Here is a 10,945-nt window from a genome sequence, read left to right as displayed (position 1 = left end):
AACCACAATATAGCTAAGGTATCATAAAACCCTAGTAATGCTATTCCAAATACACTTACACATTTGTAACCTACTTCTGGATTTCAACTTGTGGATAAAATACAAACCACTGTTTATTTACATGTACATACTGATTCTCAGACACTGTGCCCACTTGATCCTTACCTTGGTCTAGGAGGTGATCGTCATTCTCTTTGACAAAGGAGCAAACAGCCCTAAACAATGGAGTAATCTGCACCAGGCATAAGAATGTTAATAATACTGTATATCTGCGTAGAAGAAAGTGTTCTTTAAATCTGTCATTTCCCTGTTTTCCTACTGAGGAACAGCTGCAGTCCACACTCAGAGGGTAGAGGCTCCCTTAGAACATATTCACGGAGCAGGGGTCCATGTCAGTGATGCCCACATACTACAATGTGCCTGCACCCTTCAGGAGACTAAGCAGATTTAGACACATTCTTGGGCCCATTTTCAGGTCTTGTTAGACCTTTAGATCCTATTTTTAATAACCCTTGTAATCTTTTTAAAATACTCAGCCAAAGATCAAAGCTGTAGCTTAGCTTTAAGCTACATACTCTATATTTTTCATTTTAATTTGTACTTATACAACATTTTTTTCATAGCAATAAATAGATTTTCCTTCATGAGGGAACAAAATCTGCCCTTAAGGAAAGCAGTAATAATTTTCAGCAAACATTTACTAAGTAACTACCTTTTTGAATGTTAAAGGCTAACCCTGAAGAAGGTAAAAAGATAGATAAGACCTGATCTTTCAACGCCAAGGGCTTAAAACCTAATTATGAAGACAGAAATAGTAGAACTCAGGGTCAAAATGTAAACTGCTTCTTAGTCCCTCTAGAAGGAACAACTTCTGATACCAGGTTGCTTTAAAGAGCTCTGGCTTCCCAATGAGAAAGGGGGCGGAGAAGGATGATCCTTTAAGAAAATATCAAGGATTCTGATTCTAGCAATAACTCTTAAGGTGGAGGGAGCAAAGCAGGAGAAAGGGGGCAGTTTCAGAAGTGACTTCAGTTTGCCTGCAGATGTGCTCTTTACAAACCACAGAACCCATATACACCATGACTGCCTCAGAATCACAGCTATAGGGAGCCCCCAGGCATGGAAGGAGGATGCCCTGCATCTCAGAGGTCTTGAGATAGGAAAGGACTGAAAACCACAATGCTGCCATGTTTCAGGTGCAACTCCTAGTGACACCATACTATGTATTCATTTTTCTATTTGTCCTTATTTAATACTGAACAATAATATTTTACACCAACATCTACATCAAAAGGACTTAATTTGACTAGGTGGTTACCTTTGTCAGTCATTGAGATAAGAGGCTGTTGTTTCAGAAGATCTGAACCAGTGCAAAGTTGAGTTGCTTAGAACAGAGTCTGTGATAAAAACAAGTATAAAGATGGTTACCTACCACAAATGACTTTAACTTATTAAAAACCAACCTTAATACTCCCATAACTTACTATTACTATGATTTATGATTCCTAGAAACCTAGAGAATTAGGTTAATTCTCTTCTAACATAAAATACTGCGAGTATCTACTCTCTTTTGAGAAGACTTCATTATCTCCTTTACCACTAAAATAAAATTGTCAGTGCCACAGTCTCCTAAATCTATCTCCATCCTTATTTTTATTATCTACTCTCATAGTTCACAAACACCTGTTAAGTGCATCTCTAAGCAGCTGATACCTCTGTATTATCTTCCACCCATATGGACCCTTTTTCAGCACTCAGATTTCTGCTTTTATGTTTAGTTGTCACACTGATTAACAAATTGCTTGTAGTAGATGGCATTTTTCTTTCGAGTTTAGCTTTTTTGTTGTTCTAATTTTAGGGAAAGGAGTGTGTGTGTGTGTGTGTGAGAGAGAGAGAGAGAGAGACAGAGAGAGAGAGTAAGAGAGAGAGAGATGATGATGATGATATAGCATATAACTTGTAAAAATGTTAGAGAAAAGCATTTTTTTAATGAAAGGGAAAAAACCCATTTCACCATGTAGAGATTACTACAAAGATCTTGTTGTTTTTCCTATCAGTCCTTTTTCTCTGTTTGTTTTCTAACTTTTTATTTTGAAATAATTTTAGACTAACAGAAGAGTTGCAAAATAGTAGTGAGAGTTCCTATATACTCTTTCACCCAGTTTTCCTACTGATAAGTATACTATGGTAATAGAAGATATTATCAAAATCCTCTATGTATATTTTGACAAGGTGAAATCATACTTTTTGTTCACTGCTTCTTACATTTAATATAGCATTTTACATGATAACATTTCTATTATTTAAAATTTCTCAAAAACAACATTTTAATGACCAGGAAATATATACTACATCAACACACATTAACATTGTTGGATAGACAGATTGCTTGCAATTTTTTTCTGTTATTAAAAATTCTCATCAACACAGGTTATACATTTTAAAAACATCTACAAATTTTATAGGTCAAAAAACGGTCTCTCATTATAAATTACTTTTTAAATTACTAGGAAGGTGAACATTCTAAATGCTTACTGGTCATTTTTATTTCTTCTTTTATAAATTATTCATCAGGTTGTTTGCCCATGTACTCAGGTGTCTGAATGCATAACTTACAAATTTGTGTAAAGCTTGCATATGAAGAATACTAAGCTTTCAACTCAAAGACTGCCAATATCTTTTACCATTTGCCTATTGCACTTTATTTGCTTTGTTTTCATTTTGATAATACAAAACACTTTTGCCAATTGAAAACAAAATATCTCTTTTATAGTAGCAATTTGTAATGGAAAGGCATTTTCATTCTCAAACTCTGATCTGAAGATGCTCTTGTTGGGAATAATGGGAATTTCTTTGCTTAAAAAAAGAGCCCATATATTATTCAAATTTGACAAAAGCTGCAAAAGATTTTGCAGAAGGAATCCCAAGTTATTTTTAAACAAAAGGAATCCCAAGTTGTTTTTTTTTAATGCCACTTAGTACAAAATAAGAACAGTTTCTGAAAGGTTTATTTTATATTATATGTTCTCTGGTATTAATTATTTTGTACTATTTTAGTGTCATCAATATTCATAACAATAATTAAGCTAAAAGCTAATGCTTTATTATTACAAATTGAAAATGAGAAAGCTATATACACTCAACAACACCAAACTACTTGAGTCCCCAAAACAACCCAACCTTTCTTGTATCTCCTCACTCTGTCCTTACTGCTCCCATTGCCAGGAATCTCCCCGCTCCATCCGTCCCAACCCCCGACCAGATGGAAAACTCCTGGGCCTCGATGTCATCCCCCTCCACCATGCCAACCCCTCCTCCCCATACCATCATAATTATTGCATCTGTTTATCTATGTTTCCTTTTACTGTCTTAATATTAAATTTGTTTTTATAGCTGTCCCCCCTTCCGAAGTATCAGTGATCTGAGAACAAGAGAGTTAATCATCACAGGAGCCCCAGCGTCTAGCGAAGGTTTTGAAATATAATAGGAGCCCTGTTAATATCTACAAAATGAACTGAATTATCCACATAAGGTAACAATCTTCAGAAACAGTTATAAGAAACTCAACCTTGTTTTCCAGATTATACTAATAAATAACACTGCAAGTTCATCTACCAACTCTGCCATCAGTTCTGCCTCATAGAGTCTGCAGTTTCATTTTGGCACTGTCAAATGCTTTCACTGCTAGGGACTCAGGAAGAAGAGAACACCTTTTCTCAGGCAGATTATTATTAATCGCTCTTTTTATTTCTTTTAACTTTTTATTTTGAAATAATTTCATACTTACAGAAGAGTTGGAAGAATAGAACAAAGAACTGTTGTATACCCTTCCATCAAATTCACTGTACCGCTTTGCCATATTTCTCTTTCTACCCACACACACAAACACAAGCACATCCACAAGACATCTTTCCCGAACCATTTGAGAATTACTTGCAGAATCATGCCTTTTTATCCCTAAGTACTTCACTCTTCTTTCCTAAGAATAAGGACATTCTCTACATGACCACAGATAAATAAATTAGCTACTGGGTTTGTCTGATGTTTTCAGATGATTAGATTCAAGTTACGCATTTTTCAAGAATACTACAGAAATGGTGTTGTGACTTTCTCAGTGTATCATGTCAGAAATCAAACTCAGTTTATTCCATCATTATGATGTTAACTTTGATCACTCAATAAAGTAGTGTTAAGTTTCTCCACTGTCAAGTTACCATTTCTTGCTTTGTAATTAGTAGGTAATCTCTAAGGAGATACTCTGATGACACATAAATATCCCATTCCTCTTCAAACTTAGCACTCATCGATTATTTTTCTGAATCCATTATCACAATAGTGGTTGCAAAATGGCAATTTTCTGCTTCCATTATTCCTTCTACATTTGCTTATGTAGCCACTCTTTTCCTTAAATATCTTCTCCTTGATTTGTGTTTTTATTCCTTATAAGTATGTCCAAATTCAAGACTTGTTTCAAAAATTATTTTTAGATTTTTAAATGTTATCACTTTTTTCTTTAACTTTCCATTTTCAAAGTTACATGTTAAGAAGCCCAGAGCTGACATTTCATATTGCTCCACTTAACCATTTTTATACTTCATAAAATTTGTTTAAGACTTCTAAGTCTTTCTTCAAACTTCTAACTGTAATCCAAGACTAGATCGGTCTCATTACAGTGCTACCTAATCAGTCATGGAAAATGTCTAATTCCTGTCTAAGAATCTTGTTAACATATTTCTGGTTTGTACAGACTCATTTTTATCACATTTCATTGCACAGCGAAGAAAAAGAAAGATTTAGTCTAATCCTGCAACTTAGGTACCAATAAACTTCTATTCTACTAGCTTAAGTTTGTGTTCAGACAAAAATCAAAATGAAATCCTCAGAGAATAGATTGATCTAATAACTTTAGTGGGAAAAAAAAAAAAAAAAAAACTTTGTGAGCTTCTCTCGTGTCTCAGTGGTAAAGATTTCACCTGCCAATGCAGGAGACACAGGTTCGATCCCTGATCTGGGAAGATCCCATGTGCCGTGGAGCAACTTTCCCATACACCACAACTATTGAGCCTGTTCTCCAGAGCCTGCGAGCCACAACTGCTGAGCCCACATGTCTCAACTACTGAAGTTCACATGCCCTAGAGCTTATGTTCTGCATCAAGCGAAGTCACATCAGTGAGAAGCCTGTGCACAGAATAGCTGCCCCTTGCCACAACTAGAGTAAAATGCACACAACAATGAAGATCAAATAAAGAAAATTTTAATACTTTGGATGTTAACTTTCTAAAGTTAGATGATTTTGCAAACCTATGCATTTATCTTTAAGTAACTACCATATTAAAAAATAATTTAGGAAATCTTGCTGCTAAATATTACTCAAATTCTTTTTTTCTGAAATTATATCTCCAGTCTTAAGATTAAGGGCTATGTGTTCTGAAATATGCTGTTATTTCAAGTCAAGCAGTGCCACTTTGAAAGGACCCACAAATACATATAATACTTCAGAGCCAACATCAATTGTGTACGGTGAAAAAAATCATTTGAAATTTGGAAACTATGGCATGGAGGATGATAGATTTTCAGAGCTCGGTGGTCACATTCAGAAGGCAAGGGGACATGAGGTGATTTGGCCACAATCTATTCATATCAAGTAGATAAGGATGAGGTATTAGTTAAAAATGCTAAAGAAAGATTGATGATTTGAAGAGCATAGGTCTATCCGTGTTTAACAGTGCTGAGTTTGTCACCCCTGCCTACAGCCTCATCTTTTGTTAGTCATCCTCTCCTGAGAGGATATGGCTTTATGGCTGTGACCTCAGTCCCAGACTGGTTTCAAGACCCAGTCCTGATTTTAGACAGGTGATATTTAAGGAAATTTAGTCAGTTTGTTTAGAACTGACATTAAATGAACCATGCTCTTTTTTCCTGAACTCTGACTTTACATGCAAAGGATTTCCTCTGACTCCTTAACCAGATTCCCATCTTTGTTCAGATTCCACCTTGAACCAATGACTGACCTGCTGAGATTTTCAAATGTTAGCATCACTGAAGATCCTGCACCACCTAGCTCTTTTTTGTCAATGTACCTCTGTGAGGGCTTCCCAGTTGGCACTAGTGGTAAAGAACCTGCATGCCAATGCAGCAGACATAAGAGACATGGGTTTGATCCCTGGGTCAGGAAGATACCCTGGAGGAGGGCATAGCAACCCACTCCAGTATTCTTGCCTAGAGAATCCCAAGGACAGAGATGTCTGGCAGGCTACAGTCCATAGGGTTGCATAGAGATGACTTAGCATGCATGCATACCTCTATCACTAAACATTGAATTAGTCTATCTCACATCAAACACCTGTGATCTTTCTCATTTATTCCAACATTTATGAAGTGCCTCTTCTATGTCAAATAGTACACTAAACACAGGTGTAAATACTAATGATGAAAATAGGTACACTTTAATTTCTGACCTTAAGGAACTTTACATTCTTGTGAGGGTGACAGAGTAGAAAGAACCATGTAATCATAAGGTGGGAAACTATTAGAAGGAAAGAGGGAATAATAGAGTTAGGGGAAAACCTCTCAGGGAAGGCAACATTAAGGATGGAGACTTGAAAGATGAAATAAACTAGCCAGGTGAAGTACTGCAAAGAGCATTTCAGGTGTGAAATGTATAAAAGAGTAAGTGTGAATACTCTAAACAGGCTTGAGAAGCTGAAAGAAATGGAGGCAAGTGCAGCTGCCACATATTAAGGGAAGAGGAAAGATGCTTAAATGAAAAAGAAGAGGCAGAGCATGTAGACCCTTGTGGGCCAAAAGATAACACCTTGGGACTTCCCTGGTGGCCCAGTGGTTAAGAATTTGCCTACCAAGGCAGGGGACACGAGTTCCATTCCCGGTCCAGGAAGATTCCAGGTGCTGCAGAGCAATTGAACCCATGCTCCACAAAAGAGAAGCCACTGAAGCAAGAAGCCTGTACAGGGCAACTAGAGAGTAGCCCCGCCCCTTACCACAACTAGAGAAAGCCCACACACAGCAACAAAGACCCAGCACAGTCAAAAATAAATTAAAAAATTAAAATTAGAAAAATAAGCCATTTAGACTATAATATGATTGCAATAAGAAGCCATTGAAGAATTTTAAATAGGGAAACTACATGATTTTCATTTTTAAAAGATTAGTGAGTTGAAACAGGTGTTAAAACATGTTCACAGTATTATAATAGCCAAAAAGTGGAAGCAATCCAAATGTCCATCAACTGATGAATAAACAAAATGTGATATATTCATACAATAAAATATTGCTCAGCCATAAATGGGAATTAAGGACTGATACATGTTCCATCAAGGATGAACCTTGAAAACATTTCTCATGAAAGAAACCACACACAAAAGCCACAAATTATTGTTTTCAAAGGCCACAAAATATGATTCTATTTACATGAAATGTCCAGAATAGACAAATTCATGAAGACAGAAAGCAGATCACTGGTTTTCAGGGGAAGAAGAATGGAAAGTATTTAACAGATCAGGGTTTCTTTTTGAAAGTTTTCTAGAATTAGATAGCAGTGATAGCTGCAAAACATTCTGAATATATGAAAGTCACTCAATTGTATACTTTTTACATGGTTAAAATGACTGACTTCATGTTACATAAATTTTACCTATATAAAGAAAAATACCACTCTTTGGACAATGCTTGGTTTGTGGGGCAGGGGGAGCCTAGCAACTGCAGGAGGTGGTCTATAACTGGATTAGGATGGTCAAGGAAATGGAAAAGCTCCACTATGTATTTGGGAGGTAAAGTTTACTGTATTATCCAATGTTAGGAACTGAGAGTGAAGGGAGTGAAGAAGAGAAGGAAAGAAGGATAGATGTAGGGAGAGAGAGAGAACAGAAGGAGGGAGGGAGGGAGAGATGGAGGGAGGGATCTAGTACCCAGAGGCTTCAGACCTGGAAGAGGAATGTGTTTTAAGAAGAAATGAAGATGTCAGCTTTGGACACATTAACCTTGAGATACCCCCAATCCACTGGTTTGGACTACCCATTTACCAGTGAATTAATTTTTAACATTTCTAAACTTCTGTTTCCTCATCTATATAAAACAAGAATATTAAGTGTTCATTGGAGACGGTTGTCATGAGACTTAAGGTAGGAAATTGATGTAAAGCTCTTAGCACAATGTCTAACATATAATAAATCTTGAGTCACTATCAGAGATTATCACTGTGATAATCTCTGTCCTGATTATTATAATTAATCTATAAACTGCCTCTCTGTTCCTTCTTCTAGCACCTGCAGATGCTTGGCCCAAACTAGAGGACTTCGGGGAACAAAGTTTAAGGCTCTCCCTATCTATTTTCTCTTACTGCGGCTGAGTATACAACTGGCCATGATCATAGACAATATTGACTGAGGGATATGATTGGGTAAAAATAATAGTCAGATCCCTCAGCCAGGCAAGTATATTCTAATGGCAGAGAAGGAACAATGGGCTCCAGTAACTGCATGACACTCTCCTTATTAAGAGCATCCAACTCACTTTCTTCTAATTTTTACTTCCTTGGCATCCTCCTGTCTTTAATTTCCCAAGTGTTCTTTTTCTCAGGGAATAAAAGGTTCTGACAAGCTGACATGAATATCTAGTCTACTTGGCAGTTAATTTCCTCATAGAGACTTGTAAATTGATGCCCTGATTTATAGTCAGACTCAAAAGTTTCTTGAGAAGGGACCAATTTGCCTGGGCCTGTTAACCTCTGGATGACCACATAATAGCAGTTACTGAACATGACAGTGTGTGTCGGACTCTGGACAATGATGATCACTAAGGACAGCACACCCTCTGACACCAAGCTGAAACAGCGAATCATACTTAATGGTACAATGTTTCACAGTGTGGTTGTGAATATTAAGTGAGTTAATAGATATTAAAGTACCTAACACATTTTAGATTCTCAATAAACACTTTATTTTTCAACTCTTTAAGCCATATGCAACACAATAGGGAAAAGACTCGAGTTTGAAACATTTTTAGTTGAACTGAAATGATCCTAAATTGTTCCCCCCACTCCATCCTATATATGTTAGTCACTCAGTCATGTCTGGCTCTCTGCAACCCCAAGGACTGTAGCCCACTAGGCTCCTCTGTTTATGGGATTTCCCAGGCAAGAATAGTGGAGTAGGTTGCCATTCCTTTCTCCAGGAGATCTTACTGACCCAGGAATTGAACCCAGATCTCCTGCAAGCAGGTGGATTCTTTACCATCTGAGACACCAGGGAAGCCCTAACCCTTTCCTCTTCCAAAGAGTAGTGGGTTTTTTAGAGGCTTCTCATTTGTGCAACAATCCTTTTGCCATTGGCTGTCTTGATAGCTATCATTCAGTAATGCTTAGAAGATTCATGCAAATCAAAATTATACCTAAAAATAACATTATATATTCTGAGGAATAATTTACAAGCTCTGTAACCTTGGACAAGTCACAACCTTTCTCCATGTCTGTGTCTCATAGACAGTAACTATGCCTTACCAGCCCTTCTTATAACATATCTTGGTATTCCTCCCATCTCTGAAATCTATTTAACTATATTTACCACTGAACCCTCAGCACTCAGTACAAAGTATGTATTACTGACATGTATGCTGAATGATTGGATAGCTGTATTTTAAGGCTATATTTTCCTCACAACTTTCATAAATAAGTCCAATGATTACAATAAAGGAAATGAAACTCAGTCACTAACTTGCTATCCATAAAAGTTCTTATTTAAAGAAACATAATTTTTAAAATTCATCGATTGATGGTAAAGAACAGACTCTCATGGAAGCTTTATAAATGCCGATATTAACACCACTATAATGGGTGGGTGAGTGAGTAGGTGAATTGATGAACCAATTGATAAAATACCTTATTCATATAAAAATATATCCTGCTAAATTTTTTAAGAGCATAAATTTCCAGGTCAGTTTTTTTTTTTCACTTCTCCCCCACCTCAGAAAATCTTGTTCACAATAACTAATTCAAGAAATCTATCCCTCTGGATTTTTTTTCATGCTTAAGAAATGATGACACCCTTCAATACTGACTATCAACACAGTATATAAGAGGCGGCTCCATTTGTGGCTCTTTGATTCTGTAGTGGTATATTTACTTTCTAGATGTTAGCTTTACTATCTCACTCTTCCCACACTGATAATAATAAAATAATTATAAATAACTTTCCCATCCTTTTCATTTTTATTAATAAACAATTTCAAGAATGTAGAGGATCTTTAAAAATTCTATTTCAGTTTATTACTGATGACATAAAAGTCTGGACATCCACCTGAAAATTAATATATTCAAAGTGAAGAATAGAAAAACTTGAGCTTGCAGAAAACATTTTATTGCCTTTCCTAATAAACCTCATGTTTCCAGAAAAAGTATTAGAACTGTATTTGTTTTGTTCTTGTATCCATAATCACAGTAGGCTAAATAAAAGTATTTATATTGTCTAGACTTTAGCTTCCCTCAATTAAATGTAGTTCAGTGGAATAAATATTATTGACTACCTGCTGGGAGCCAGAGCTATACCGGGTTCTTAGGCATCAAAGATTAATAAGACATTTTCTAATTCTCATGAAGTTCACAAAGTAATTAGTGTATTGTTTTTTGTTTTACAAAACCTCGGCCTCATTCTCATTCTAATCAGAACTGCTCTACTTTTACCAGCTGTATATTTTAAGGCTTAATAAAGTACTGCCTTAAGATGTTTGGAAAAAAAAAAAATCACTGGTCTGGAGGAAGTTATGGGCATTGTACTTGTTGTACAGGTAATAATTGTATTTTCTCAGGCTGGGTTCCTCAGAATACAGAACCTAAGACAAAGAAGTATGTTTCAGGGAACAAAATTTGGGGAAGAAGAAACAAAGAGGGGAAGGAAGGAGAGTCAAAAAAGATTTGTTATTGAATTGACTGGCC

This window comes from Dama dama, chromosome 20 (assembly GCF_033118175.1).
Source record: "Dama dama isolate Ldn47 chromosome 20, ASM3311817v1, whole genome shotgun sequence".
NCBI lineage: Eukaryota > Metazoa > Chordata > Mammalia > Artiodactyla > Cervidae > Dama > Dama dama.
This window is presented reverse-complemented; position numbering follows the sequence as displayed.